This window comes from Ambystoma mexicanum, unplaced genomic scaffold (genome assembly GCF_040938575.1).
Source record: "Ambystoma mexicanum isolate Mex_15411 unplaced genomic scaffold, UKY_AmexF1_1 Mex_scaf106, whole genome shotgun sequence".
In the NCBI taxonomy this organism is placed as follows: domain Eukaryota; kingdom Metazoa; phylum Chordata; class Amphibia; order Caudata; family Ambystomatidae; genus Ambystoma; species Ambystoma mexicanum.
Window position 1 is genome coordinate 564,363 of NW_027182332.1, and position 21,632 is coordinate 585,994.

Genomic DNA, 21,632 nt, shown 5'->3' on the forward strand with positions numbered 1-21,632 from the left:
TCTAGCCGACTAGATGCTTAAAAGTACAAAACTCACTAGGCCCAGAGCCTACGGCCACACCACACTGAATGCGCCTGATCTCGTCTGATCTCGGAAGCTAAGCAGTGTCGGGCCTAGTTAGTACCTGGATGGGAGACCGCCTGGGAATACCAGGTGCTGTAGGCTTTTTTGTGCTCCAAGTTCAGGAAGTGAGCCATTTCTCAATTGCCTTTCAAAACTGCAAGGTCTAGCCGACTATATGCTTAAAAGTACAAAACTCACTAGGCCCAGAGCCTACGGCCACACCACACTGAATGCGCCCGATCTCGTCTGATCTCGGAAGCTAAGCAGTGTCGGGCCTAGTTAGTACCTGGATGGGAGACCGCCTGGGAATACCAGGTGCTGTAGGCTTTTTTGTGCTCCAAGTTCAGGAAGTGAGCCATTTCTCAATTGCCTTTCAAAACTGCAAGGTCTAGCCGACTAGATGCTTAAAAGTACAAAACTCACTAGGCCCAGAGCCTACGGCCACACCACACTGAATGCGCCCGATCTCGTCTGATCTCGGAAGCTAAGCAGTGTCGGGCCTAGTTAGTACCTGGATGGGAGACCGCCTGGGAATACCAGGTGCTGTAGGCTTTTTTGTGCTCCAAGTTCAGGAAGTGAGCCATTTCTCAATTGCCTTTCAAAACTGCAAGGTCTAGCCGACTAGATGCTTAAAAGTACAAAACTCACTAGGACCAGAGCCTACGGCCACACCACACTGAATGCGCCCGATCTCGTCTGATCTCGGAAGCTAAGCAGTGTCGGGCCTAGTTAGTACCTGGATGGGAGACCGCCTGGGAATACCAGGTGCTGTAGGCTTTTTTGTGCTCCAAGTTCAGGAAGTGAGCCATTTCTCAATTGCCTTTCAAAACTGCAAGGTCTAGCCGACTAGATGCTTAAAAGTACAAAACTCACTAGGCCCAGAGCCTACGGCCACACCACACTGAATGCGCCCGATCTCGTCTGATCTCGGAAGCTAAGCAGTGTCGGGCCTAGTTAGTACCTGGATGGGAGACCGCCTGGGAATACCAGGTGCTGTAGGCTATTTTGTGCTCCATGATTAGTAATTGCGCAACTTCTCAATTACTTTTCAAATTTGGTATGTTTCCAAAATAATTTTATCCCGTTTTATAGCGGAAATGTTGGACAACATTATGAGGGCTGGAGCTACCTATTTACATATAATTAGCATACAGGTAGTGTGTTCATGGGTAATAAATCGACTTTCACATGTAATGCAGTACAGAGAATATTGAGTCCTTCAAGAGGCATGAAAGAAAGCCGTTATTGTGTTGATTGTTCTCTCCACCTCCCTGCAACAGAAACAGGATGGATGGATTAAAGTTATCCTACCAGACATAGGAGTCCTGAATGGGCCCACCAGTCTTATATATCTCGCCTGATCGAGCCTGATCGAGCGCTGATCGAGCGATGAGCGTGGTATCATGTTGCAAGTGGCTGCATGGCTTAGCTTACTAAATGCAAATGCATAAGAGTAATATTCTTAGCATTTCTAGAGCCTACGGCCACACCACACTGAATGCGCCCGATCTCGTCTGATCTCGGAAGCTAAGCAGTGTCGGGCCTAGTTAGTACCTGGATGGGAGACCGCCTGGGAATACCAGGTGCTGTAGGCTTTTTTGTGCTCCAAGTTCAGGAAGTGAGCCATTTCTCAATTGCCTTTCAAAACTGCAAGGTCTAGCCGACTAGATGCTTAAAAGTACAAAACTCACTAGGCCCAGAGCCTACGGCCACACCACACTGAATGCGCCTGATCTCGTCTGATCTCGGAAGCTAAGCAGTGTCGGGCCTAGTTAGTACCTGGATGGGAGACCGCCTGGGAATACCAGGTGCTGTAGGCTTTTTTGTGCTCCAAGTTCAGGAAGTGAGCCATTTCTCAATTGCCTTTCAAAACTGCAAGGTCTAGCCGACTATATGCTTAAAAGTACAAAACTCACTAGGCCCAGAGCCTACGGCCACACCACACTGAATGCGCCCGATCTCGTCTGATCTCGGAAGCTAAGCAGTGTCGGGCCTAGTTAGTACCTGGATGGGAGACCGCCTGGGAATACCAGGTGCTGTAGGCTTTTTTGTGCTCCAAGTTCAGGAAGTGAGCCATTTCTCAATTGCCTTTCAAAACTGCAAGGTCTAGCCGACTAGATGCTTAAAAGTACAAAACTCACTAGGCCCAGAGCCTACGGCCACACCACACTGAATGCGCCCGATCTCGTCTGATCTCGGAAGCTAAGCAGTGTCGGGCCTAGTTAGTACCTGGATGGGAGACCGCCTGGGAATACCAGGTGCTGTAGGCTTTTTTGTGCTCCAAGTTCAGGAAGTGAGCCATTTCTCAATTGCCTTTCAAAACTGCAAGGTCTAGCCGACTAGATGCTTAAAAGTACAAAACTCACTAGGACCAGAGCCTACGGCCACACCACACTGAATGCGCCCGATCTCGTCTGATCTCGGAAGCTAAGCAGTGTCGGGCCTAGTTAGTACCTGGATGGGAGACCGCCTGGGAATACCAGGTGCTGTAGGCTTTTTTGTGCTCCAAGTTCAGGAAGTGAGCCATTTCTCAATTGCCTTTCAAAACTGCAAGGTCTAGCCGACTAGATGCTTAAAAGTACAAAACTCACTAGGCCCAGAGCCTACGGCCACACCACACTGAATGCGCCCGATCTCGTCTGATCTCGGAAGCTAAGCAGTGTCGGGCCTAGTTAGTACCTGGATGGGAGACCGCCTGGGAATACCAGGTGCTGTAGGCTATTTTGTGCTCCATGATTAGTAATTGCACAACTTCTCAATTACTTTTCAAATTTGGTATGTTTCCAAAATAATTGTATCCCGTTTTATAGCGGAAATGTTGGACAACATTATGAGGGCTGGAGCTACCTATTTACATATAATTAGCATACAGGTAGTGTGTTCATGGGTAATAAATCGACTTTCACATGTAATGCAGTACAGAGAATATTGAGTCCTTCAAGAGGCATGAAAGAAAGCCGTTATTGTGTTGATTGTTCTCTCCACCTCCCTGCAACAGAAACAGGATGGATGGATTAAAGTTATCCTACCAGACATAGGAGTCCTGAATGGGCCCACCAGTCTTATATATCTCGCCTGATCGAGCCTGATCGAGCGATGAGCGTGGTATCATGTTGCAAGTGGCTGCATGGCTTAGCTTACTAAATGCAAATGCATAAGAGTAATATTCTTAGCATTTCTAGAGCCTACGGCCACACCACACTGAATGCGCCCGATCTCGTCTGATCTCGGAAGCTAAGCAGTGTCGGGCCTAGTTAGTACCTGGATGGGAGACCGCCTGGGAATACCAGGTGCTGTAGGCTTTTTTTTTGCTCCAAGTTCAGGAAGTGAGCCATTTCTCAATTGCCTTTCAAAACTGCAAGGTCTAGCCGACTAGATGCTTAAAAGTACAAAACTCACTAGGCCCAGAGCCTACGGCCACACCACACTGAATGCGCCTGATCTCGTCTGATCTCGGAAGCTAAGCAGTGTCGGGCCTAGTTAGTACCTGGATGGGAGACCGCATGGGAATACCAGGTGCTGTAGGCTTTTTTGTGCTCCAAGTTCAGGAAGTGAGCCATTTCTCAATTGCCTTTCAAAACTGCAAGGTCTAGCCGACTAGATGCTTAAAAGTACAAAACTCACTAGGCCCAGAGCCTACGGCCACACCACACTGAATGCGCCCGATCTCGTCTGATCTCGGAAGCTAAGCAGTGTCGGGCCTAGTTAGTACCTGGATGGGAGACCGCCTGGGAATACCAGGTGCTGTAGGCTTTTTTGTGCTCCAAGTTCAGGAAGTGAGCCATTTCTCAATTGCCTTTCAAAACTGCAAGGTCTAGCCGACTAGATGCTTAAAAGTACAAAACTCACTAGGCCCAGAGCCTACGGCCACACCACACTGAATGCGCCCGATCTCGTCTGATCTCGGAAGCTAAGCAGTGTCGGGCCTAGTTAGTACCTGGATGGGAGACCGCCTGGGAATACCAGGTGCTGTAGGCTTTTTTGTGCTCCAAGTTCAGGAAGTGAGCCATTTCTCAATTGCCTTTCAAAACTGCAAGGTCTAGCCGACTAGATGCTTAAAAGTACAAAACTCACTAGGACCAGAGCCTACGGCCACACCACACTGAATGCGCCCGATCTCGTCTGATCTCGGAAGCTAAGCAGTGTCGGGCCTAGTTAGTACCTGGATGGGAGACCGCCTGGGAATACCAGGTGCTGTAGGCTTTTTTGTGCTCCAAGTTCAGGAAGTGAGCCATTTCTCAATTGCCTTTCAAAACTGCAAGGTCTAGCCGACTAGATGCTTAAAAGTACAAAACTCACTAGGCCCAGAGCCTACGGCCACACCACACTGAATGCGCCCGATCTCGTCTGATCTCGGAAGCTAAGCAGTGTCGGGCCTAGTTAGTACCTGGATGGGAGACCGCCTGGGAATACCAGGTGCTGTAGGCTATTTTGTGCTCCATGATTAGTAATTGCGCAACTTCTCAATTACTTTTCAAATTTGGTATGTTTCCAAAATAATTTTATCCCGTTTTATAGCGGAAATGTTGGACAACATTATGAGGGCTGGAGCTACCTATTTACATATAATTAGCATACAGGTAGTGTGTTCATGGGTAATAAATCGACTTTCACATGTAATGCAGTACAGAGAATATTGAGTCCTTCAAGAGGCATGAAAGAAAGCCGTTATTGTGTTGATTGTTCTCTCCACCTCCCTGCAACAGAAACAGGATGGATGGATTAAAGTTATCCTACCAGACATAGGAGTCCTGAATGGGCCCACCAGTCTTATATATCTCGCCTGATCGAGCCTGATCGAGCGCTGATCGAGCGATGAGCGTGGTATCATGTTGCAAGTGGCTGCATGGCTTAGCTTACTAAATGCAAATGCATAAGAGTAATATTCTTAGCATTTCTAGAGCCTACGGCCACACCACACTGAATGCGCCCGATCTCGTCTGATCTCGGAAGCTAAGCAGTGTCGGGCCTAGTTAGTACCTGGATGGGAGACCGCCTGGGAATACCAGGTGCTGTAGGCTTTTTTGTGCTCCAAGTTCAGGAAGTGAGCCATTTCTCAATTGCCTTTCAAAACTGCAAGGTCTAGCCGACTAGATGCTTAAAAGTACAAAACTCACTAGGCCCAGAGCCTACGGCCACACCACACTGAATGCGCCTGATCTCGTCTGATCTCGGAAGCTAAGCAGTGTCGGGCCTAGTTAGTACCTGGATGGGAGACCGCCTGGGAATACCAGGTGCTGTAGGCTTTTTTGTGCTCCAAGTTCAGGAAGTGAGCCATTTCTCAATTGCCTTTCAAAACTGCAAGGTCTAGCCGACTATATGCTTAAAAGTACAAAACTCACTAGGCCCAGAGCCTACGGCCACACCACACTGAATGCGCCCGATCTCGTCTGATCTCGGAAGCTAAGCAGTGTCGGGCCTAGTTAGTACCTGGATGGGAGACCGCCTGGGAATACCAGGTGCTGTAGGCTTTTTTGTGCTCCAAGTTCAGGAAGTGAGCCATTTCTCAATTGCCTTTCAAAACTGCAAGGTCTAGCCGACTAGATGCTTAAAAGTACAAAACTCACTAGGCCCAGAGCCTACGGCCACACCACACTGAATGCGCCTGATCTCGTCTGATCTCGGAAGCTAAGCAGTGTCGGGCCTAGTTAGTACCTGGATGGGAGACCGCCTGGGAATACCAGGTGCTGTAGGCTTTTTTGTGCTCCAAGTTCAGGAAGTGAGCCATTTCTCAATTGCCTTTCAAAACTGCAAGGTCTAGCCGACTATATGCTTAAAAGTACAAAACTCACTAGGCCCAGAGCCTACGGCCACACCACACTGAATGCGCCCGATCTCGTCTGATCTCGGAAGCTAAGCAGTGTCGGGCCTAGTTAGTACCTGGATGGGAGACCGCCTGGGAATACCAGGTGCTGTAGGCTTTTTTGTGCTCCAAGTTCAGGAAGTGAGCCATTTCTCAATTGCCTTTCAAAACTGCAAGGTCTAGCCGACTAGATGCTTAAAAGTACAAAACTCACTAGGCCCAGAGCCTACGGCCACACCACACTGAATGCGCCCGATCTCGTCTGATCTCGGAAGCTAAGCAGTGTCGGGCCTAGTTAGTACCTGGATGGGAGACCGCCTGGGAATACCAGGTGCTGTAGGCTTTTTTGTGCTCCAAGTTCAGGAAGTGAGCCATTTCTCAATTGCCTTTCAAAACTGCAAGGTCTAGCCGACTAGATGCTTAAAAGTACAAAACTCACTAGGACCAGAGCCTACGGCCACACCACACTGAATGCGCCCGATCTCGTCTGATCTCGGAAGCTAAGCAGTGTCGGGCCTAGTTAGTACCTGGATGGGAGACCGCCTGGGAATACCAGGTGCTGTAGGCTTTTTTGTGCTCCAAGTTCAGGAAGTGAGCCATTTCTCAATTGCCTTTCAAAACTGCAAGGTCTAGCCGACTAGATGCTTAAAAGTACAAAACTCACTAGGCCCAGAGCCTACGGCCACACCACACTGAATGCGCCCGATCTCGTCTGATCTCGGAAGCTAAGCAGTGTCGGGCCTAGTTAGTACCTGGATGGGAGACCGCCTGGGAATACCAGGTGCTGTAGGCTATTTTGTGCTCCATGATTAGTAATTGCACAACTTCTCAATTACTTTTCAAATTTGGTATGTTTCCAAAATAATTGTATCCCGTTTTATAGCGGAAATGTTGGACAACATTATGAGGGCTGGAGCTACCTATTTACATATAATTAGCATACAGGTAGTGTGTTCATGGGTAATAAATCGACTTTCACATGTAATGCAGTACAGAGAATATTGAGTCCTTCAAGAGGCATGAAAGAAAGCCGTTATTGTGTTGATTGTTCTCTCCACCTCCCTGCAACAGAAACAGGATGGATGGATTAAAGTTATCCTACCAGACATAGGAGTCCTGAATGGGCCCACCAGTCTTATATATCTCGCCTGATCGAGCCTGATCGAGCGATGAGCGTGGTATCATGTTGCAAGTGGCTGCATGGCTTAGCTTACTAAATGCAAATGCATAAGAGTAATATTCTTAGCATTTCTAGAGCCTACGGCCACACCACACTGAATGCGCCCGATCTCGTCTGATCTCGGAAGCTAAGCAGTGTCGGGCCTAGTTAGTACCTGGATGGGAGACCGCCTGGGAATACCAGGTGCTGTAGGCTTTTTTTTTGCTCCAAGTTCAGGAAGTGAGCCATTTCTCAATTGCCTTTCAAAACTGCAAGGTCTAGCCGACTAGATGCTTAAAAGTACAAAACTCACTAGGCCCAGAGCCTACGGCCACACCACACTGAATGCGCCTGATCTCGTCTGATCTCGGAAGCTAAGCAGTGTCGGGCCTAGTTAGTACCTGGATGGGAGACCGCATGGGAATACCAGGTGCTGTAGGCTTTTTTGTGCTCCAAGTTCAGGAAGTGAGCCATTTCTCAATTGCCTTTCAAAACTGCAAGGTCTAGCCGACTAGATGCTTAAAAGTACAAAACTCACTAGGCCCAGAGCCTACGGCCACACCACACTGAATGCGCCCGATCTCGTCTGATCTCGGAAGCTAAGCAGTGTCGGGCCTAGTTAGTACCTGGATGGGAGACCGCCTGGGAATACCAGGTGCTGTAGGCTTTTTTGTGCTCCAAGTTCAGGAAGTGAGCCATTTCTCAATTGCCTTTCAAAACTGCAAGGTCTAGCCGACTAGATGCTTAAAAGTACAAAACTCACTAGGCCCAGAGCCTACGGCCACACCACACTGAATGCGCCCGATCTCGTCTGATCTCGGAAGCTAAGCAGTGTCGGGCCTAGTTAGTACCTGGATGGGAGACCGCCTGGGAATACCAGGTGCTGTAGGCTTTTTTGTGCTCCAAGTTCAGGAAGTGAGCCATTTCTCAATTGCCTTTCAAAACTGCAAGGTCTAGCCGACTAGATGCTTAAAAGTACAAAACTCACTAGGACCAGAGCCTACGGCCACACCACACTGAATGCGCCCGATCTCGTCTGATCTCGGAAGCTAAGCAGTGTCGGGCCTAGTTAGTACCTGGATGGGAGACCGCCTGGGAATACCAGGTGCTGTAGGCTTTTTTGTGCTCCAAGTTCAGGAAGTGAGCCATTTCTCAATTGCCTTTCAAAACTGCAAGGTCTAGCCGACTAGATGCTTAAAAGTACAAAACTCACTAGGCCCAGAGCCTACGGCCACACCACACTGAATGCGCCCGATCTCGTCTGATCTCGGAAGCTAAGCAGTGTCGGGCCTAGTTAGTACCTGGATGGGAGACCGCCTGGGAATACCAGGTGCTGTAGGCTATTTTGTGCTCCATGATTAGTAATTGCGCAACTTCTCAATTACTTTTCAAATTTGGTATGTTTCCAAAATAATTTTATCCCGTTTTATAGCGGAAATGTTGGACAACATTATGAGGGCTGGAGCTACCTATTTACATATAATTAGCATACAGGTAGTGTGTTCATGGGTAATAAATCGACTTTCACATGTAATGCAGTACAGAGAATATTGAGTCCTTCAAGAGGCATGAAAGAAAGCCGTTATTGTGTTGATTGTTCTCTCCACCTCCCTGCAACAGAAACAGGATGGATGGATTAAAGTTATCCTACCAGACATAGGAGTCCTGAATGGGCCCACCAGTCTTATATATCTCGCCTGATCGAGCCTGATCGAGCGCTGATCGAGCGATGAGCGTGGTATCATGTTGCAAGTGGCTGCATGGCTTAGCTTACTAAATGCAAATGCATAAGAGTAATATTCTTAGCATTTCTAGAGCCTACGGCCACACCACACTGAATGCGCCCGATCTCGTCTGATCTCGGAAGCTAAGCAGTGTCGGGCCTAGTTAGTACCTGGATGGGAGACCGCCTGGGAATACCAGGTGCTGTAGGCTTTTTTGTGCTCCAAGTTCAGGAAGTGAGCCATTTCTCAATTGCCTTTCAAAACTGCAAGGTCTAGCCGACTAGATGCTTAAAAGTACAAAACTCACTAGGCCCAGAGCCTACGGCCACACCACACTGAATGCGCCTGATCTCGTCTGATCTCGGAAGCTAAGCAGTGTCGGGCCTAGTTAGTACCTGGATGGGAGACCGCCTGGGAATACCAGGTGCTGTAGGCTTTTTTGTGCTCCAAGTTCAGGAAGTGAGCCATTTCTCAATTGCCTTTCAAAACTGCAAGGTCTAGCCGACTATATGCTTAAAAGTACAAAACTCACTAGGCCCAGAGCCTACGGCCACACCACACTGAATGCGCCCGATCTCGTCTGATCTCGGAAGCTAAGCAGTGTCGGGCCTAGTTAGTACCTGGATGGGAGACCGCCTGGGAATACCAGGTGCTGTAGGCTTTTTTGTGCTCCAAGTTCAGGAAGTGAGCCATTTCTCAATTGCCTTTCAAAACTGCAAGGTCTAGCCGACTAGATGCTTAAAAGTACAAAACTCACTAGGCCCAGAGCCTACGGCCACACCACACTGAATGCGCCCGATCTCGTCTGATCTCGGAAGCTAAGCAGTGTCGGGCCTAGTTAGTACCTGGATGGGAGACCGCCTGGGAATACCAGGTGCTGTAGGCTTTTTTGTGCTCCAAGTTCAGGAAGTGAGCCATTTCTCAATTGCCTTTCAAAACTGCAAGGTCTAGCCGACTAGATGCTTAAAAGTACAAAACTCACTAGGACCAGAGCCTACGGCCACACCACACTGAATGCGCCCGATCTCGTCTGATCTCGGAAGCTAAGCAGTGTCGGGCCTAGTTAGTACCTGGATGGGAGACCGCCTGGGAATACCAGGTGCTGTAGGCTTTTTTGTGCTCCAAGTTCAGGAAGTGAGCCATTTCTCAATTGCCTTTCAAAACTGCAAGGTCTAGCCGACTAGATGCTTAAAAGTACAAAACTCACTAGGCCCAGAGCCTACGGCCACACCACACTGAATGCGCCCGATCTCGTCTGATCTCGGAAGCTAAGCAGTGTCGGGCCTAGTTAGTACCTGGATGGGAGACCGCCTGGGAATACCAGGTGCTGTAGGCTATTTTGTGCTCCATGATTAGTAATTGCACAACTTCTCAATTACTTTTCAAATTTGGTATGTTTCCAAAATAATTGTATCCCGTTTTATAGCGGAAATGTTGGACAACATTATGAGGGCTGGAGCTACCTATTTACATATAATTAGCATACAGGTAGTGTGTTCATGGGTAATAAATCGACTTTCACATGTAATGCAGTACAGAGAATATTGAGTCCTTCAAGAGGCATGAAAGAAAGCCGTTATTGTGTTGATTGTTCTCTCCACCTCCCTGCAACAGAAACAGGATGGATGGATTAAAGTTATCCTACCAGACATAGGAGTCCTGAATGGGCCCACCAGTCTTATATATCTCGCCTGATCGAGCCTGATCGAGCGATGAGCGTGGTATCATGTTGCAAGTGGCTGCATGGCTTAGCTTACTAAATGCAAATGCATAAGAGTAATATTCTTAGCATTTCTAGAGCCTACGGCCACACCACACTGAATGCGCCCGATCTCGTCTGATCTCGGAAGCTAAGCAGTGTCGGGCCTAGTTAGTACCTGGATGGGAGACCGCCTGGGAATACCAGGTGCTGTAGGCTTTTTTTTTGCTCCAAGTTCAGGAAGTGAGCCATTTCTCAATTGCCTTTCAAAACTGCAAGGTCTAGCCGACTAGATGCTTAAAAGTACAAAACTCACTAGGCCCAGAGCCTACGGCCACACCACACTGAATGCGCCTGATCTCGTCTGATCTCGGAAGCTAAGCAGTGTCGGGCCTAGTTAGTACCTGGATGGGAGACCGCATGGGAATACCAGGTGCTGTAGGCTTTTTTGTGCTCCAAGTTCAGGAAGTGAGCCATTTCTCAATTGCCTTTCAAAACTGCAAGGTCTAGCCGACTAGATGCTTAAAAGTACAAAACTCACTAGGCCCAGAGCCTACGGCCACACCACACTGAATGCGCCCGATCTCGTCTGATCTCGGAAGCTAAGCAGTGTCGGGCCTAGTTAGTACCTGGATGGGAGACCGCCTGGGAATACCAGGTGCTGTAGGCTTTTTTGTGCTCCAAGTTCAGGAAGTGAGCCATTTCTCAATTGCCTTTCAAAACTGCAAGGTCTAGCCGACTAGATGCTTAAAAGTACAAAACTCACTAGGCCCAGAGCCTACGGCCACACCACACTGAATGCGCCCGATCTCGTCTGATCTCGGAAGCTAAGCAGTGTCGGGCCTAGTTAGTACCTGGATGGGAGACCGCCTGGGAATACCAGGTGCTGTAGGCTATTTCGTGCTCCATGATTAGTAATTGCGCAACTTCTCAATTACTTTTCAAATTTGGTATGTTTCCAAAATAATTGTATCCCGTTTTATAGCGGAAATGTTGGACAGCATTATGAGGGCTGGAGCTACCTATTTACATATAATTAGCATACAGGTAGTGTGTTCATGGGTAATAAATCGACTTTCACATGTAATGCAGTACAGAGAATATTGAGTCCTTCAAGAGGCATGAAAGAAAGCCGTTATTGTGTTGATTGTTCTCTCCACCTCCCTGCAACAGAAACAGGATGGATGGATTAAAGTTATCCTACCAGACATAGGAGTCCTGAATGGGCCCACCAGTCTTATATATCTCGCCTGATCGAGCCTGATCGAGCGCTGATCGAGCGATGAGCGTGGTATCATGTTGCAAGTGGCTGCATGGCTTAGCTTACTAAATGCAAATGCATAAGAGTAATATTCTTAGCATTTCTAGAGCCTACGGCCACACCACACTGAATGCGCCCGATCTCGTCTGATCTCGGAAGCTAAGCAGTGTCGGGCCTAGTTAGTACCTGGATGGGAGACCGCCTGGGAATACCAGGTGCTGTAGGCTTTTTTGTGCTCCAAGTTCAGGAAGTGAGCCATTTCTCAATTGCCTTTCAAAACTGCAAGGTCTAGCCGACTAGATGCTTAAAAGTACAAAACTCACTAGGCCCAGAGCCTACGGCCACACCACACTGAATGCGCCCGATCTCGTCTGATCTCGGAAGCTAAGCAGTGTCGGGCCTAGTTAGTACCTGGATGGGAGACCGCCTGGGAATACCAGGTGCTGTAGGCTTTTTTGTGCTCCAAGTTCAGGAAGTGAGCCATTTCTCAATTGCCTTTCAAAACTGCAAGGTCTAGCCGACTAGATGCTTAAAAGTACAAAACTCACTAGGACCAGAGCCTACGGCCACACCACACTGAATGCGCCCGATCTCGTCTGATCTCGGAAGCTAAGCAGTGTCGGGCCTAGTTAGTACCTGGATGGGAGACCGCCTGGGAATACCAGGTGCTGTAGGCTTTTTTGTGCTCCAAGTTCAGGAAGTGAGCCATTTCTCAATTGCCTTTCAAAACTGCAAGGTCTAGCCGACTAGATGCTTAAAAGTACAAAACTCACTAGGCCCAGAGCCTACGGCCACACCACACTGAATGCGCCCGATCTCGTCTGATCTCGGAAGCTAAGCAGTGTCGGGCCTAGTTAGTACCTGGATGGGAGACCGCCTGGGAATACCAGGTGCTGTAGGCTATTTTGTGCTCCATGATTAGTAATTGCACAACTTCTCAATTACTTTTCAAATTTGGTATGTTTCCAAAATAATTTTATCCCGTTTTATAGCGGAAATGTTGGACAACATTATGAGGGCTGGAGCTACCTATTTACATATAATTAGCATACAGGTAGTGTGTTCATGGGTAATAAATCGACTTTCACATGTAATGCAGTACAGAGAATATTGAGTCCTTCAAGAGGCATGAAAGAAAGCCGTTATTGTGTTGATTGTTCTCTCCACCTCCCTGCAACAGAAACAGGATGGATGGATTAAAGTTATCCTACCAGACATAGGAGTCCTGAATGGGCCCACCAGTCTTATATATCTCGCCTGATCGAGCCTGATCGAGCGCTGATCGAGCGATGAGCGTGGTATCATGTTGCAAGTGGCTGCATGGCTTAGCTTACTAAATGCAAATGCATAAGAGTAATATTCTTAGCATTTCTAGAGCCTACGGCCACACCACACTAAGCAGTGTCGGGCCTAGTTAGTACCTGGATGGGAGACCGCCTGGGAATACCAGGTGCTGTAGGCTTTTTTGTGCTCCAAGTTCAGGAAGTGAGCCATTTCTCAATTGCCTTTCAAAACTGCAAGGTCTAGCCGACTAGATGCTTAAAAGTACAAAACTCACTAGGACCAGAGCCTACGGCCACACCACACTGAATGCGCCCGATCTCGTCTGATCTCGGAAGCTAAGCAGTGTCGGGCCTAGTTAGTACCTGGATGGGAGACGGCCTGGGAATACCAGGTGCTGTAGGCTTTTTTGTGCTCCAAGTTCAGGAAGTGAGCCATTTCTCAATTGCCTTTCAAAACTGCAAGGTCTAGCCGACTAGATGCTTAAAAGTACAAAACTCACTAGGACTAGAGCCTACGGCCACACCACACTGAATGCGCCCGATCTCGTCTGATCTCGGAAGCTAAGCAGTGTCGGGCCTAGTTAGTACCTGGATGGGAGACCGCCTGGGAATACCAGGTGCTGTAGGCTATTTTGTGCTCCATGATTAGTAATTGCACAACTTCTCAATTACTTTTCAAATTTGGTATGTTTCCAAAATAATTGTATCCCGTTTTATAGCGGAAATGTTGGACAACATTATGAGGGCTGGAGCTACCTATTTACATATAATTAGCATACAGGTAGTGTGTTCATGGGTAATAAATCGACTTTCACATGTAATGCAGTACAGAGAATATTGAGTCCTTCAAGAGGCATGAAAGAAAGCCGTTATTGTGTTGATTGTTCTCTCCACCTCCCTGCAACAGAAACAGGATGGATGGATTAAAGTTATCCTACCAGACATAGGAGTCCTGAATGGGCCCACCAGTCTTATATATCTCGCCTGATCGAGCCTGATCGAGCGATGAGCGTGGTATCATGTTGCAAGTGGCTGCATGGCTTAGCTTACTAAATGCAAATGCATAAGAGTAATATTCTTAGCATTTCTAGAGCCTACGGCCACACCACACTGAATGCGCCCGATCTCGTCTGATCTCGGAAGCTAAGCAGTGTCGGGCCTAGTTAGTACCTGGATGGGAGACCGCCTGGGAATACCAGGTGCTGTAGGCTTTTTTTTTGCTCCAAGTTCAGGAAGTGAGCCATTTCTCAATTGCCTTTCAAAACTGCAAGGTCTAGCCGACTAGATGCTTAAAAGTACAAAACTCACTAGGCCCAGAGCCTACGGCCACACCACACTGAATGCGCCTGATCTCGTCTGATCTCGGAAGCTAAGCAGTGTCGGGCCTAGTTAGTACCTGGATGGGAGACCGCATGGGAATACCAGGTGCTGTAGGCTTTTTTGTGCTCCAAGTTCAGGAAGTGAGCCATTTCTCAATTGCCTTTCAAAACTGCAAGGTCTAGCCGACTAGATGCTTAAAAGTACAAAACTCACTAGGCCCAGAGCCTACGGCCACACCACACTGAATGCGCCCGATCTCGTCTGATCTCGGAAGCTAAGCAGTGTCGGGCCTAGTTAGTACCTGGATGGGAGACCGCCTGGGAATACCAGGTGCTGTAGGCTTTTTTGTGCTCCAAGTTCAGGAAGTGAGCCATTTCTCAATTGCCTTTCAAAACTGCAAGGTCTAGCCGACTAGATGCTTAAAAGTACAAAACTCACTAGGCCCAGAGCCTACGGCCACACCACACTGAATGCGCCTGATCTCGTCTGATCTCGGAAGCTAAGCAGTGTCGGGCCTAGTTAGTACCTGGATGGGAGACCGCCTGGGAATACCAGGTGCTGTAGGCTTTTTTGTGCTCCAAGTTCAGGAAGTGAGCCATTTCTCAATTGCCTTTCAAAACTGCAAGGTCTAGCCGACTATATGCTTAAAAGTACAAAACTCACTAGGCCCAGAGCCTACGGCCACACCACACTGAATGCGCCCGATCTCGTCTGATCTCGGAAGCTAAGCAGTGTCGGGCCTAGTTAGTACCTGGATGGGAGACCGCCTGGGAATACCAGGTGCTGTAGGCTTTTTTGTGCTCCAAGTTCAGGAAGTGAGCCATTTCTCAATTGCCTTTCAAAACTGCAAGGTCTAGCCGACTAGATGCTTAAAAGTACAAAACTCACTAGGCCCAGAGCCTACGGCCACACCACACTGAATGCGCCCGATCTCGTCTGATCTCGGAAGCTAAGCAGTGTCGGGCCTAGTTAGTACCTGGATGGGAGACCGCCTGGGAATACCAGGTGCTGTAGGCTATTTTGTGCTCCATGATTAGTAATTGCGCAACTTCTCAATTACTTTTCAAATTTGGTATGTTTCCAAAATAATTGTATCCCGTTTTATAGCGGAAATGTTGGACAACATTATGAGGGCTGGAGCTACCTATTTACATATAATTAGCATACAGGTAGTGTGTTCATGGGTAATAAATCGACTTTCACATGTAATGCAGTACAGAGAATATTGAGTCCTTCAAGAGGCATGAAAGAAAGCCGTTATTGTGTTGATTGTTCTCTCCACCTCCCTGCAACAGAAACAGGATGGATGGATTAAAGTTATCCTACCAGACATAGGAGTCCTGAATGGGCCCACCAGTCTTATATATCTCGCCTGATCGAGCGCTGATCGAGCGATGAGCGTGGTATCATGTTGCAAGTGGCTGCATGGCTTAGCTTACTAAATGCAAATGCATAAGAGTAATATTCTTAGCATTTCTAGAGCCTACGGCCACACCACACTGAATGCGCCCGATCTCCTCTGATCTCGGAAGCTAAGCAGTGTCGGGCCTAGTTAGTACCTGGATGGGAGACCGCCTGGGAATACCAGGTGCTGTAGGCTTTTTTGTGCTCCAAGTTCAGGAAGTGAGCCATTTCTCAATTGCCTTTCAAAACTGCAAGGTCTAGCCGACTAGATGCTTAAAAGTACAAAACTCACTAGGCCCAGAGCCTACGGCCACACCACACTGAATGCGCCCGATCTCGGAAGCTAAGCAGTGTCGGGCCTAGTTAGTACCTGGATGGGAGACCGCCTGGGAATACCAGGTGCTGTAGGCTTTTTTGTGCTCCAAGTTCAGGAAGTGAGCCATTTCTCAATTGCCTTTCAAAACTGCAAGGTCTAGCCGACTAGATGCTTAAAAGTACAAAACTCACTAGGACCAGAGCCTACGGCCACACCACACTGAATGCGCCCGATCTCGTCTGATCTCGGAAGCTAAGCAGTGTCGGGCCTAGTTAGTACCTGGATGGGAGACCGCCTGGGAATACCAGGTGCTGTAGGCTTTTTTGTGCTCCAAGTTCAGGAAGTGAGCCATTTCTCAATTGCCTTTCAAAACTGCAAGGTCTAGCCGACTAGATGCTTAAAAGTACAAAACTCACTAGGCCCAGAGCCTACGGCCACACCACACTGAATGCGCCCGATCTCGTCTGATCGCGGAAGCTAAGCAGTGTCGGCCCTAGTTAGTACCTGGATGGGAGACCGCCTGGGAATACCAGGTGCTGTAGGCTATTTTGTGCTCCATGATTAGTAATTGCACAACTTCTCAATTACTTTTCAAATTTGGTATGTTTCCAAAATAATTTTATCCCGTTTTATAGCGGAAATGTTGGACAACATTATGAGGGCTGGAGCTACCTATTTACATATAATTAGCATACAGGTAGTGTGTTCATGGGTAATAAATCGACTTTCACATGTAATGCAGTACAGAGAATATTGAGTCCTTCAAGAGGCATGAAAGAAAGCCGTTATTGTGTTGATTGTTCTCTCCACCTCCCTGCAACAGAAACAGGATGGATGGATTAAAGTTATCCTACCAGACATAGGAGTCCTGAATGGGCCCACCAGTCTTATATATCTCGCCTGATCGAGCGCTGATCGAGCGATGAGCGTGGTATCATGTTGCAAGTGGCTGCATGGCTTAGCTTACTAAATGCAAATGCATAAGAGTAATATTCTTAGCATTTCTAGAGCCTACGGCCACACCACACTGAATGCGCCCGATCTCGTCTGATCTCGGAAGCTAAGCAGTGTCGGGCCTAGTTAGTACCTGGATGGGAGACCGCCTGGGAATACCAGGTGCTGTAGGCTTTTTTGTGCTCCAAGTTCAGGAAGTGAGCCATTTCTCAATTGCCTTTCAAAACTGCAAGGTCTAGCCGACTAGATGCTTAAAAGTACAAAACTCACTAGGCCCAGAGCCTACGGCCACACCACACTGAATGCGCCCGATCTCGTCTGATCTCGGAAGCTAAGCAGTGTCGGGCCTAGTTAGTACCTGGATGGGAGACCGCCTGGGAATACCAGGTGCTGTAGGCTTTTTTGTGCTCCAAGTTCAGGAAGTGAGCCATTTCTCAATTGCCTTTCAAAACTGCAAGGTCTAGCCGACTAGATGCTTAAAAGTACAAAACTCACTAGGACCAGAGCCTACGGCCACACCACACTGAATGCGCCCGATCTCGTCTGATCTCGGAAGCTAAGCAGTGTCGGGCCTAGTTAGTACCTGGATGGGAGACCGCCTGGGAATACCAGGTGCTGTAGGCTTTTTTGTGCTCCAAGTTCAGGAAGTGAGCCATTTCTCAATTGCCTTTCAAAACTGCAAGGTCTAGCCGACTAGATGCTTAAAAGTACAAAACTCACTAGGCCCAGAGCCTACGGCCACACCACACTGAATGCGCCCGATCTCGTCTGATCTCGGAAGCTAAGCAGTGTCGGGCCTAGTTAGTACCTGGATGGGAGACCGCCTGGGAATACCAGGTGCTGTAGGCTATTTTGTGCTCCATGATTAGTAATTGCACAACTTCTCAATTACTTTTCAAATTTGGTATGTTTCCAAAATAATTTTATCCCGTTTTATAGCGGAAATGTTGGACAACATTATGAGGGCTGGAGCTACCTATTTACATATAATTAGCATACAGGTAGTGTGTTCATGGGTAATAAATCGACTTTCACATGTAATGCAGTACAGAGAATATTGAGTCCTTCAAGAGGCATGAAAGAAAGCCGTTATTGTGTTGATTGTTCTCTCCACCTCCCTGCAACAGAAACAGGATGGATGGATTAAAGTTATCCTACCAGACATAGGAGTCCTGAATGGGCCCACCAGTCTTATATATCTCGCCTGATCGAGCCTGATCGAGCGCTGATCGAGCGATGAGCGTGGTATCATGTTGCAAGTGGCTGCATGGCTTAGCTTACTAAATGCAAATGCATAAGAGTAATATTCTTAGCATTTCTAGAGCCTACGGCCACACCACACTAAGCAGTGTCGGGCCTAGTTAGTACCTGGATGGGAGACCGCCTGGGAATACCAGGTGCTGTAGGCTTTTTTGTGCTCCAAGTTCAGGAAGTGAGCCATTTCTCAATTGCCTTTCAAAACTGCAAGGTCTAGCCGACTAGATGCTTAAAAGTACAAAACTCACTAGGACCAGAGCCTACGGCCACACCACACTGAATGCGCCCGATCTCGTCTGATCTCGGAAGCTAAGCAGTGTCGGGCCTAGTTAGTACCTGGATGGGAGACGGCCTGGGAATACCAGGTGCTGTAGGCTTTTTTGTGCTCCAAGTTCAGGAAGTGAGCCATTTCTCAATTGCCTTTCAAAACTGCAAGGTCTAGCCGACTAGATGCTTAAAAGTACAAAACTCACTAGGACTAGAGCCTACGGCCACACCACACTGAATGCGCCCGATCTCGTCTGATCTCGGAAGCTAAGCAGTGTCGGGCCTAGTTAGTACCTGGATGGGAGACCGCCTGGGAATACCAGGTGCTGTAGGCTATTTTGTGCTCCATGATTAGTAATTGCACAACTTCTCAATTACTTTTCAAATTTGGTATGTTTCCAAAATAATTGTATCCCGTTTTATAGCGGAAATGTTGGACAACATTATGAGGGCTGGAGCTACCTATTTACATATAATTAGCATACAGGTAGTGTGTTCATGGGTAATAAATCGACTTTCACATGTAATGCAGTACAGAGAATATTGAGTCCTTCAAGAGGCATGAAAGAAAGCCGTTATTGTGTTGATTGTTCTCTCCACCTCCCTGCAACAGAAACAGGATGGATGGATTAAAGTTATCCTACCAGACATAGGAGTCCTGAATGGGCCCACCAGTCTTATATATCTCGCCTGATCGAGCCTGATCGAGCGATGAGCGTGGTATCATGTTGCAAGTGGCTGCATGGCTTAGCTTACTAAATGCAAATGCATAAGAGTAATATTCTTAGCATTTCTAGAGCCTACGGCCACACCACACTGAATGCGCCCGATCTCGTCTGATCTCGGAAGCTAAGCAGTGTCGGGCCTAGTTAGTACCTGGATGGGAGACCGCCTGGGAATACCAGGTGCTGTAGGCTTTTTTGTGCTCCAAGTTCAGGAAGTGAGCCATTTCTCAATTGCCTTTCAAAACTGCAAGGTCTAGCCGACTAGATGCTTAAAAGTACAAAACTCACTAGGCCCAGAGCCTACGGCCACACCACACTGAATGCGCCTGATCTCGTCTGATCTCGGAAGCTAAGCAGTGTCGGGCCTAGTTAGTACCTGGATGGGAGACCGCCTGGGAATACCAGGTGCTGTAGGCTTTTTTGTGCTCCAAGTTCAGGAAGTGAGCCATTTCTCAATTGCCTTTCAAAACTGCAAGGTCTAGCCGACTATATGCTTAAAAGTACAAAACTCACTAGGCCCAGAGCCTACGGCCACACCACACTGAATGCGCCCGATCTCGTCTGATCTCGGAAGCTAAGCAGTGTCGGGCCTAGTTAGTACCTGGATGGGAGACCGCCTGGGAATACCAGGTGCTGTAGGCTTTTTTGTGCTCCAAGTTCAGGAAGTGAGCCATTTCTCAATTGCCTTTCAAAACTGCAAGGTCTAGCCGACTAGATGCTTAAAAGTACAAAACTCACTAGGCCCAGAGCCTACGGCCACACCACACTGAATGCGCCCGATCTCGTCTGATCTCGGAAGCTAAGCAGTGTCGGGCCTAGTTAGTACCTGGATGGGAGACCGCCTGGGAATACCAGGTGCTGTAGGCTTTTTTGTGCTCCAAGTTCAGGAAGTGAGCCATTTCTCAATTGCCTTTCAAAACTGCAAGGTCTAGCCGACTATATGCTTAAAAGTACAAAACTCACTAGGCCCAGAGCCTACGGCCACACCACACTGAATGCGCCCGATCTCGTCTGATCTCGGAAGCTAAGCAGTGTCGGGCCTAGTTAGTACCTGGATGGGAGACCGCCTGGGAATACCAGGTGCTGTAGGCTTTTTTGTGCTCCAAGTTCAGGAAGTGAGCCATTTCTCAATTGCCTTTCAAAACTGCAAGGTCTAGCCGACTAGATGCTTAAAAGTACAAAACTCACTAGGCCCAGAGCCTACGGCCACACCACACTGAATGCGCCCGATCTCGTCTGATCTCGGAAGCTAAGCAGTGTCGGGCCTAGTTAGTACCTGGATGGGAGACCGCCTGGGAATACCAGGTGCTGTAGGCTTTTTTGTGCTCCAAGTTCAGGAAGTGAGCCATTTCTCAATTGCCTTTCAAAACTGCAAGGTCTAGCCGACTAGATGCTTAAAAGTACAAAACTCACTAGGACCAGAGCCTACGGCCACACCACACTGAATGCGCCCGATCTCGTCTGATCTCGGAAGCTAAGCAGTGTCGGGCCTAGTTAGTACCTGGATGGGAGACCGCCTGGGAATACCAGGTGCTGTAGGCTTTTTTGTGCTCCAAGTTCAGGAAGTGAGCCATTTCTCAATTGCCTTTCAAAACTGCAAGGTCTAGCCGACTAGATGCTTAAAAGTACAAAACTCACTAGGCCCAGAGCCTACGGCCACACCACACTGAATGCGCCCGATCTCGTCTGATCTCGGAAGCTAAGCAGTGTCGGGCCTAGTTAGTACCTGGATGGGAGACCGCCTGGGAATACCAGGTGCTGTAGGCTATTTTGTGCTCCATGATTAGTAATTGCGCAACTTCTCAATTACTTTTCAAATTTGGTATGTTTCCAAAATAATTTTATCCCGTTTTATAGCGGAAATGTTGGACAACATTATGAGGGCTGGAGCTACCTATTTACATATAATTAGCATACAGGTAGTGTGTTCATGGGTAATAAATCGACTTTCACATGTAATGCAGTACAGAGAATATTGAGTCCTTCAAGAGGCATGAAAGAAAGCCGTTATTGTGTTGATTGTTCTCTCCACCTCCCTGCAACAGAAACAGGATGGATGGATTAAAGTTATCCTACCAGACATAGGAGTCCTGAATGGGCCCACCAGTCTTATATATCTCGCCTGATCGAGCCTGATCGAGCGCTGATCGAGCGATGAGCGTGGTATCATGTTGCAAGTGGCTGCATGGCTTAGCTTACTAAATGCAAATGCATAAGAGTAATATTCTTAGCATTTCTAGAGCCTACGGCCACACCACACTGAATGCGCCCGATCTCGTCTGATCTCGGAAGCTAAGCAGTGTCGGGCCTAGTTAGTACCTGGATGGGAGACCGCCTGGGAATACCAGGTGCTGTAGGCTTTTTTGTGCTCCAAGTTCAGGAAGTGAGCCATTTCTC

The 21,632-nt window shown here is 48.0% G+C and overlaps 71 non-coding genes and 1 pseudogene across 71 annotated transcripts; all 72 read left to right on the top strand.

Annotated features, from left to right (window-relative positions):
* Positions 1 to 46: 46 nt before the first annotated feature.
* On the top strand, positions 47 to 165 carry LOC138552710 (5S ribosomal RNA). Its single transcript, XR_011296388.1, has one exon. It is a non-coding gene; the product is annotated as a 5S ribosomal RNA (ribosomal RNA).
* A 106-nt stretch (positions 166 to 271) lies between these two features.
* On the top strand, positions 272 to 390 carry LOC138552015 (5S ribosomal RNA). The gene has a single exon (XR_011295712.1). It is a non-coding gene; the product is annotated as a 5S ribosomal RNA (ribosomal RNA).
* A 106-nt stretch (positions 391 to 496) lies between these two features.
* LOC138552016 (5S ribosomal RNA) lies at positions 497 to 615 on the top strand. The gene has a single exon (XR_011295713.1). It is a non-coding gene; the product is annotated as a 5S ribosomal RNA (ribosomal RNA).
* Positions 616 to 721: 106 nt separating this feature from the next.
* On the top strand, positions 722 to 840 carry LOC138552017 (5S ribosomal RNA). Its single transcript, XR_011295714.1, has one exon. It is a non-coding gene; the product is annotated as a 5S ribosomal RNA (ribosomal RNA).
* Positions 841 to 946: 106 nt separating this feature from the next.
* LOC138552018 (5S ribosomal RNA) lies at positions 947 to 1,065 on the top strand. The gene has a single exon (XR_011295715.1). It is a non-coding gene; the product is annotated as a 5S ribosomal RNA (ribosomal RNA).
* Positions 1,066 to 1,539: 474 nt separating this feature from the next.
* On the top strand, positions 1,540 to 1,658 carry LOC138552019 (5S ribosomal RNA). Its single transcript, XR_011295716.1, has one exon. It is a non-coding gene; the product is annotated as a 5S ribosomal RNA (ribosomal RNA).
* Positions 1,659 to 1,764: 106 nt separating this feature from the next.
* Positions 1,765 to 1,883, top strand: LOC138552712 (5S ribosomal RNA). The gene has a single exon (XR_011296390.1). It is a non-coding gene; the product is annotated as a 5S ribosomal RNA (ribosomal RNA).
* A 106-nt stretch (positions 1,884 to 1,989) lies between these two features.
* LOC138552021 (5S ribosomal RNA) lies at positions 1,990 to 2,108 on the top strand. The gene has a single exon (XR_011295718.1). It is a non-coding gene; the product is annotated as a 5S ribosomal RNA (ribosomal RNA).
* Positions 2,109 to 2,214: 106 nt separating this feature from the next.
* On the top strand, positions 2,215 to 2,333 carry LOC138552022 (5S ribosomal RNA). Its single transcript, XR_011295719.1, has one exon. It is a non-coding gene; the product is annotated as a 5S ribosomal RNA (ribosomal RNA).
* Positions 2,334 to 2,439: 106 nt separating this feature from the next.
* LOC138552023 (5S ribosomal RNA) lies at positions 2,440 to 2,558 on the top strand. The gene has a single exon (XR_011295720.1). It is a non-coding gene; the product is annotated as a 5S ribosomal RNA (ribosomal RNA).
* A 106-nt stretch (positions 2,559 to 2,664) lies between these two features.
* On the top strand, positions 2,665 to 2,783 carry LOC138552025 (5S ribosomal RNA). Its single transcript, XR_011295721.1, has one exon. It is a non-coding gene; the product is annotated as a 5S ribosomal RNA (ribosomal RNA).
* Positions 2,784 to 3,246: 463 nt separating this feature from the next.
* On the top strand, positions 3,247 to 3,365 carry LOC138552026 (5S ribosomal RNA). The gene has a single exon (XR_011295722.1). It is a non-coding gene; the product is annotated as a 5S ribosomal RNA (ribosomal RNA).
* Positions 3,366 to 3,472: 107 nt separating this feature from the next.
* On the top strand, positions 3,473 to 3,591 carry LOC138552930 (5S ribosomal RNA). Its single transcript, XR_011296608.1, has one exon. It is a non-coding gene; the product is annotated as a 5S ribosomal RNA (ribosomal RNA).
* Positions 3,592 to 3,697: 106 nt separating this feature from the next.
* On the top strand, positions 3,698 to 3,816 carry LOC138552027 (5S ribosomal RNA). The gene has a single exon (XR_011295723.1). It is a non-coding gene; the product is annotated as a 5S ribosomal RNA (ribosomal RNA).
* Positions 3,817 to 3,922: 106 nt separating this feature from the next.
* Positions 3,923 to 4,041, top strand: LOC138552028 (5S ribosomal RNA). The gene has a single exon (XR_011295724.1). It is a non-coding gene; the product is annotated as a 5S ribosomal RNA (ribosomal RNA).
* Positions 4,042 to 4,147: 106 nt separating this feature from the next.
* On the top strand, positions 4,148 to 4,266 carry LOC138552029 (5S ribosomal RNA). The gene has a single exon (XR_011295725.1). It is a non-coding gene; the product is annotated as a 5S ribosomal RNA (ribosomal RNA).
* A 106-nt stretch (positions 4,267 to 4,372) lies between these two features.
* On the top strand, positions 4,373 to 4,491 carry LOC138552030 (5S ribosomal RNA). The gene has a single exon (XR_011295726.1). It is a non-coding gene; the product is annotated as a 5S ribosomal RNA (ribosomal RNA).
* A 474-nt stretch (positions 4,492 to 4,965) lies between these two features.
* On the top strand, positions 4,966 to 5,084 carry LOC138552031 (5S ribosomal RNA). The gene has a single exon (XR_011295727.1). It is a non-coding gene; the product is annotated as a 5S ribosomal RNA (ribosomal RNA).
* Positions 5,085 to 5,190: 106 nt separating this feature from the next.
* LOC138552713 (5S ribosomal RNA) lies at positions 5,191 to 5,309 on the top strand. Its single transcript, XR_011296391.1, has one exon. It is a non-coding gene; the product is annotated as a 5S ribosomal RNA (ribosomal RNA).
* A 106-nt stretch (positions 5,310 to 5,415) lies between these two features.
* LOC138552033 (5S ribosomal RNA) lies at positions 5,416 to 5,534 on the top strand. The gene has a single exon (XR_011295729.1). It is a non-coding gene; the product is annotated as a 5S ribosomal RNA (ribosomal RNA).
* A 106-nt stretch (positions 5,535 to 5,640) lies between these two features.
* Positions 5,641 to 5,759, top strand: LOC138552714 (5S ribosomal RNA). Its single transcript, XR_011296392.1, has one exon. It is a non-coding gene; the product is annotated as a 5S ribosomal RNA (ribosomal RNA).
* A 106-nt stretch (positions 5,760 to 5,865) lies between these two features.
* LOC138552034 (5S ribosomal RNA) lies at positions 5,866 to 5,984 on the top strand. Its single transcript, XR_011295730.1, has one exon. It is a non-coding gene; the product is annotated as a 5S ribosomal RNA (ribosomal RNA).
* Positions 5,985 to 6,090: 106 nt separating this feature from the next.
* LOC138552035 (5S ribosomal RNA) lies at positions 6,091 to 6,209 on the top strand. Its single transcript, XR_011295731.1, has one exon. It is a non-coding gene; the product is annotated as a 5S ribosomal RNA (ribosomal RNA).
* Positions 6,210 to 6,315: 106 nt separating this feature from the next.
* Positions 6,316 to 6,434, top strand: LOC138552036 (5S ribosomal RNA). Its single transcript, XR_011295732.1, has one exon. It is a non-coding gene; the product is annotated as a 5S ribosomal RNA (ribosomal RNA).
* Positions 6,435 to 6,540: 106 nt separating this feature from the next.
* LOC138552037 (5S ribosomal RNA) lies at positions 6,541 to 6,659 on the top strand. Its single transcript, XR_011295733.1, has one exon. It is a non-coding gene; the product is annotated as a 5S ribosomal RNA (ribosomal RNA).
* A 463-nt stretch (positions 6,660 to 7,122) lies between these two features.
* LOC138552038 (5S ribosomal RNA) lies at positions 7,123 to 7,241 on the top strand. The gene has a single exon (XR_011295734.1). It is a non-coding gene; the product is annotated as a 5S ribosomal RNA (ribosomal RNA).
* A 107-nt stretch (positions 7,242 to 7,348) lies between these two features.
* Positions 7,349 to 7,467, top strand: LOC138552931 (5S ribosomal RNA). The gene has a single exon (XR_011296609.1). It is a non-coding gene; the product is annotated as a 5S ribosomal RNA (ribosomal RNA).
* A 106-nt stretch (positions 7,468 to 7,573) lies between these two features.
* On the top strand, positions 7,574 to 7,692 carry LOC138552039 (5S ribosomal RNA). The gene has a single exon (XR_011295735.1). It is a non-coding gene; the product is annotated as a 5S ribosomal RNA (ribosomal RNA).
* A 106-nt stretch (positions 7,693 to 7,798) lies between these two features.
* LOC138552041 (5S ribosomal RNA) lies at positions 7,799 to 7,917 on the top strand. The gene has a single exon (XR_011295736.1). It is a non-coding gene; the product is annotated as a 5S ribosomal RNA (ribosomal RNA).
* A 106-nt stretch (positions 7,918 to 8,023) lies between these two features.
* On the top strand, positions 8,024 to 8,142 carry LOC138552042 (5S ribosomal RNA). Its single transcript, XR_011295737.1, has one exon. It is a non-coding gene; the product is annotated as a 5S ribosomal RNA (ribosomal RNA).
* A 106-nt stretch (positions 8,143 to 8,248) lies between these two features.
* Positions 8,249 to 8,367, top strand: LOC138552043 (5S ribosomal RNA). Its single transcript, XR_011295738.1, has one exon. It is a non-coding gene; the product is annotated as a 5S ribosomal RNA (ribosomal RNA).
* A 474-nt stretch (positions 8,368 to 8,841) lies between these two features.
* LOC138552045 (5S ribosomal RNA) lies at positions 8,842 to 8,960 on the top strand. Its single transcript, XR_011295740.1, has one exon. It is a non-coding gene; the product is annotated as a 5S ribosomal RNA (ribosomal RNA).
* Positions 8,961 to 9,066: 106 nt separating this feature from the next.
* On the top strand, positions 9,067 to 9,185 carry LOC138552715 (5S ribosomal RNA). Its single transcript, XR_011296393.1, has one exon. It is a non-coding gene; the product is annotated as a 5S ribosomal RNA (ribosomal RNA).
* A 106-nt stretch (positions 9,186 to 9,291) lies between these two features.
* Positions 9,292 to 9,410, top strand: LOC138552046 (5S ribosomal RNA). The gene has a single exon (XR_011295742.1). It is a non-coding gene; the product is annotated as a 5S ribosomal RNA (ribosomal RNA).
* A 106-nt stretch (positions 9,411 to 9,516) lies between these two features.
* On the top strand, positions 9,517 to 9,635 carry LOC138552047 (5S ribosomal RNA). The gene has a single exon (XR_011295743.1). It is a non-coding gene; the product is annotated as a 5S ribosomal RNA (ribosomal RNA).
* A 106-nt stretch (positions 9,636 to 9,741) lies between these two features.
* LOC138552048 (5S ribosomal RNA) lies at positions 9,742 to 9,860 on the top strand. Its single transcript, XR_011295744.1, has one exon. It is a non-coding gene; the product is annotated as a 5S ribosomal RNA (ribosomal RNA).
* A 106-nt stretch (positions 9,861 to 9,966) lies between these two features.
* LOC138552049 (5S ribosomal RNA) lies at positions 9,967 to 10,085 on the top strand. The gene has a single exon (XR_011295745.1). It is a non-coding gene; the product is annotated as a 5S ribosomal RNA (ribosomal RNA).
* A 463-nt stretch (positions 10,086 to 10,548) lies between these two features.
* On the top strand, positions 10,549 to 10,667 carry LOC138552050 (5S ribosomal RNA). Its single transcript, XR_011295746.1, has one exon. It is a non-coding gene; the product is annotated as a 5S ribosomal RNA (ribosomal RNA).
* A 107-nt stretch (positions 10,668 to 10,774) lies between these two features.
* LOC138552932 (5S ribosomal RNA) lies at positions 10,775 to 10,893 on the top strand. Its single transcript, XR_011296610.1, has one exon. It is a non-coding gene; the product is annotated as a 5S ribosomal RNA (ribosomal RNA).
* Positions 10,894 to 10,999: 106 nt separating this feature from the next.
* On the top strand, positions 11,000 to 11,118 carry LOC138552052 (5S ribosomal RNA). Its single transcript, XR_011295747.1, has one exon. It is a non-coding gene; the product is annotated as a 5S ribosomal RNA (ribosomal RNA).
* A 106-nt stretch (positions 11,119 to 11,224) lies between these two features.
* On the top strand, positions 11,225 to 11,343 carry LOC138552053 (5S ribosomal RNA). The gene has a single exon (XR_011295748.1). It is a non-coding gene; the product is annotated as a 5S ribosomal RNA (ribosomal RNA).
* A 474-nt stretch (positions 11,344 to 11,817) lies between these two features.
* LOC138552054 (5S ribosomal RNA) lies at positions 11,818 to 11,936 on the top strand. The gene has a single exon (XR_011295749.1). It is a non-coding gene; the product is annotated as a 5S ribosomal RNA (ribosomal RNA).
* Positions 11,937 to 12,042: 106 nt separating this feature from the next.
* LOC138552055 (5S ribosomal RNA) lies at positions 12,043 to 12,161 on the top strand. The gene has a single exon (XR_011295750.1). It is a non-coding gene; the product is annotated as a 5S ribosomal RNA (ribosomal RNA).
* A 106-nt stretch (positions 12,162 to 12,267) lies between these two features.
* LOC138552057 (5S ribosomal RNA) lies at positions 12,268 to 12,386 on the top strand. Its single transcript, XR_011295752.1, has one exon. It is a non-coding gene; the product is annotated as a 5S ribosomal RNA (ribosomal RNA).
* A 106-nt stretch (positions 12,387 to 12,492) lies between these two features.
* On the top strand, positions 12,493 to 12,611 carry LOC138552058 (5S ribosomal RNA). Its single transcript, XR_011295753.1, has one exon. It is a non-coding gene; the product is annotated as a 5S ribosomal RNA (ribosomal RNA).
* Positions 12,612 to 13,277: 666 nt separating this feature from the next.
* LOC138553103 (5S ribosomal RNA) lies at positions 13,278 to 13,396 on the top strand. Its single transcript, XR_011296780.1, has one exon. It is a non-coding gene; the product is annotated as a 5S ribosomal RNA (ribosomal RNA).
* Positions 13,397 to 13,502: 106 nt separating this feature from the next.
* Positions 13,503 to 13,621, top strand: LOC138552059 (5S ribosomal RNA). Its single transcript, XR_011295754.1, has one exon. It is a non-coding gene; the product is annotated as a 5S ribosomal RNA (ribosomal RNA).
* Positions 13,622 to 14,084: 463 nt separating this feature from the next.
* On the top strand, positions 14,085 to 14,203 carry LOC138552060 (5S ribosomal RNA). Its single transcript, XR_011295755.1, has one exon. It is a non-coding gene; the product is annotated as a 5S ribosomal RNA (ribosomal RNA).
* Positions 14,204 to 14,310: 107 nt separating this feature from the next.
* On the top strand, positions 14,311 to 14,429 carry LOC138552934 (5S ribosomal RNA). The gene has a single exon (XR_011296612.1). It is a non-coding gene; the product is annotated as a 5S ribosomal RNA (ribosomal RNA).
* A 106-nt stretch (positions 14,430 to 14,535) lies between these two features.
* LOC138552061 (5S ribosomal RNA) lies at positions 14,536 to 14,654 on the top strand. Its single transcript, XR_011295756.1, has one exon. It is a non-coding gene; the product is annotated as a 5S ribosomal RNA (ribosomal RNA).
* A 106-nt stretch (positions 14,655 to 14,760) lies between these two features.
* LOC138552716 (5S ribosomal RNA) lies at positions 14,761 to 14,879 on the top strand. Its single transcript, XR_011296394.1, has one exon. It is a non-coding gene; the product is annotated as a 5S ribosomal RNA (ribosomal RNA).
* Positions 14,880 to 14,985: 106 nt separating this feature from the next.
* LOC138552062 (5S ribosomal RNA) lies at positions 14,986 to 15,104 on the top strand. The gene has a single exon (XR_011295757.1). It is a non-coding gene; the product is annotated as a 5S ribosomal RNA (ribosomal RNA).
* Positions 15,105 to 15,210: 106 nt separating this feature from the next.
* Positions 15,211 to 15,329, top strand: LOC138552063 (5S ribosomal RNA). The gene has a single exon (XR_011295758.1). It is a non-coding gene; the product is annotated as a 5S ribosomal RNA (ribosomal RNA).
* Positions 15,330 to 15,793: 464 nt separating this feature from the next.
* Positions 15,794 to 15,912, top strand: LOC138552628 (5S ribosomal RNA). Its single transcript, XR_011296308.1, has one exon. It is a non-coding gene; the product is annotated as a 5S ribosomal RNA (ribosomal RNA).
* Positions 15,913 to 16,018: 106 nt separating this feature from the next.
* Positions 16,019 to 16,127, top strand: LOC138553181 (5S ribosomal RNA; annotated as a pseudogene).
* A 106-nt stretch (positions 16,128 to 16,233) lies between these two features.
* Positions 16,234 to 16,352, top strand: LOC138552064 (5S ribosomal RNA). The gene has a single exon (XR_011295759.1). It is a non-coding gene; the product is annotated as a 5S ribosomal RNA (ribosomal RNA).
* Positions 16,353 to 16,458: 106 nt separating this feature from the next.
* LOC138553172 (5S ribosomal RNA) lies at positions 16,459 to 16,577 on the top strand. The gene has a single exon (XR_011296848.1). It is a non-coding gene; the product is annotated as a 5S ribosomal RNA (ribosomal RNA).
* Positions 16,578 to 17,041: 464 nt separating this feature from the next.
* LOC138552065 (5S ribosomal RNA) lies at positions 17,042 to 17,160 on the top strand. The gene has a single exon (XR_011295760.1). It is a non-coding gene; the product is annotated as a 5S ribosomal RNA (ribosomal RNA).
* A 106-nt stretch (positions 17,161 to 17,266) lies between these two features.
* Positions 17,267 to 17,385, top strand: LOC138552066 (5S ribosomal RNA). Its single transcript, XR_011295761.1, has one exon. It is a non-coding gene; the product is annotated as a 5S ribosomal RNA (ribosomal RNA).
* Positions 17,386 to 17,491: 106 nt separating this feature from the next.
* LOC138552069 (5S ribosomal RNA) lies at positions 17,492 to 17,610 on the top strand. The gene has a single exon (XR_011295763.1). It is a non-coding gene; the product is annotated as a 5S ribosomal RNA (ribosomal RNA).
* Positions 17,611 to 17,716: 106 nt separating this feature from the next.
* LOC138552070 (5S ribosomal RNA) lies at positions 17,717 to 17,835 on the top strand. The gene has a single exon (XR_011295764.1). It is a non-coding gene; the product is annotated as a 5S ribosomal RNA (ribosomal RNA).
* A 666-nt stretch (positions 17,836 to 18,501) lies between these two features.
* LOC138553104 (5S ribosomal RNA) lies at positions 18,502 to 18,620 on the top strand. The gene has a single exon (XR_011296781.1). It is a non-coding gene; the product is annotated as a 5S ribosomal RNA (ribosomal RNA).
* A 106-nt stretch (positions 18,621 to 18,726) lies between these two features.
* On the top strand, positions 18,727 to 18,845 carry LOC138552071 (5S ribosomal RNA). Its single transcript, XR_011295765.1, has one exon. It is a non-coding gene; the product is annotated as a 5S ribosomal RNA (ribosomal RNA).
* Positions 18,846 to 19,308: 463 nt separating this feature from the next.
* Positions 19,309 to 19,427, top strand: LOC138552072 (5S ribosomal RNA). Its single transcript, XR_011295766.1, has one exon. It is a non-coding gene; the product is annotated as a 5S ribosomal RNA (ribosomal RNA).
* Positions 19,428 to 19,533: 106 nt separating this feature from the next.
* LOC138552717 (5S ribosomal RNA) lies at positions 19,534 to 19,652 on the top strand. The gene has a single exon (XR_011296395.1). It is a non-coding gene; the product is annotated as a 5S ribosomal RNA (ribosomal RNA).
* Positions 19,653 to 19,758: 106 nt separating this feature from the next.
* Positions 19,759 to 19,877, top strand: LOC138552073 (5S ribosomal RNA). The gene has a single exon (XR_011295767.1). It is a non-coding gene; the product is annotated as a 5S ribosomal RNA (ribosomal RNA).
* Positions 19,878 to 19,983: 106 nt separating this feature from the next.
* LOC138552075 (5S ribosomal RNA) lies at positions 19,984 to 20,102 on the top strand. Its single transcript, XR_011295769.1, has one exon. It is a non-coding gene; the product is annotated as a 5S ribosomal RNA (ribosomal RNA).
* Positions 20,103 to 20,208: 106 nt separating this feature from the next.
* On the top strand, positions 20,209 to 20,327 carry LOC138552076 (5S ribosomal RNA). Its single transcript, XR_011295770.1, has one exon. It is a non-coding gene; the product is annotated as a 5S ribosomal RNA (ribosomal RNA).
* Positions 20,328 to 20,433: 106 nt separating this feature from the next.
* LOC138552077 (5S ribosomal RNA) lies at positions 20,434 to 20,552 on the top strand. Its single transcript, XR_011295771.1, has one exon. It is a non-coding gene; the product is annotated as a 5S ribosomal RNA (ribosomal RNA).
* A 106-nt stretch (positions 20,553 to 20,658) lies between these two features.
* On the top strand, positions 20,659 to 20,777 carry LOC138552078 (5S ribosomal RNA). The gene has a single exon (XR_011295772.1). It is a non-coding gene; the product is annotated as a 5S ribosomal RNA (ribosomal RNA).
* A 106-nt stretch (positions 20,778 to 20,883) lies between these two features.
* Positions 20,884 to 21,002, top strand: LOC138552079 (5S ribosomal RNA). The gene has a single exon (XR_011295773.1). It is a non-coding gene; the product is annotated as a 5S ribosomal RNA (ribosomal RNA).
* Positions 21,003 to 21,476: 474 nt separating this feature from the next.
* On the top strand, positions 21,477 to 21,595 carry LOC138552081 (5S ribosomal RNA). Its single transcript, XR_011295775.1, has one exon. It is a non-coding gene; the product is annotated as a 5S ribosomal RNA (ribosomal RNA).
* Positions 21,596 to 21,632: the final 37 nt, after the last annotated feature.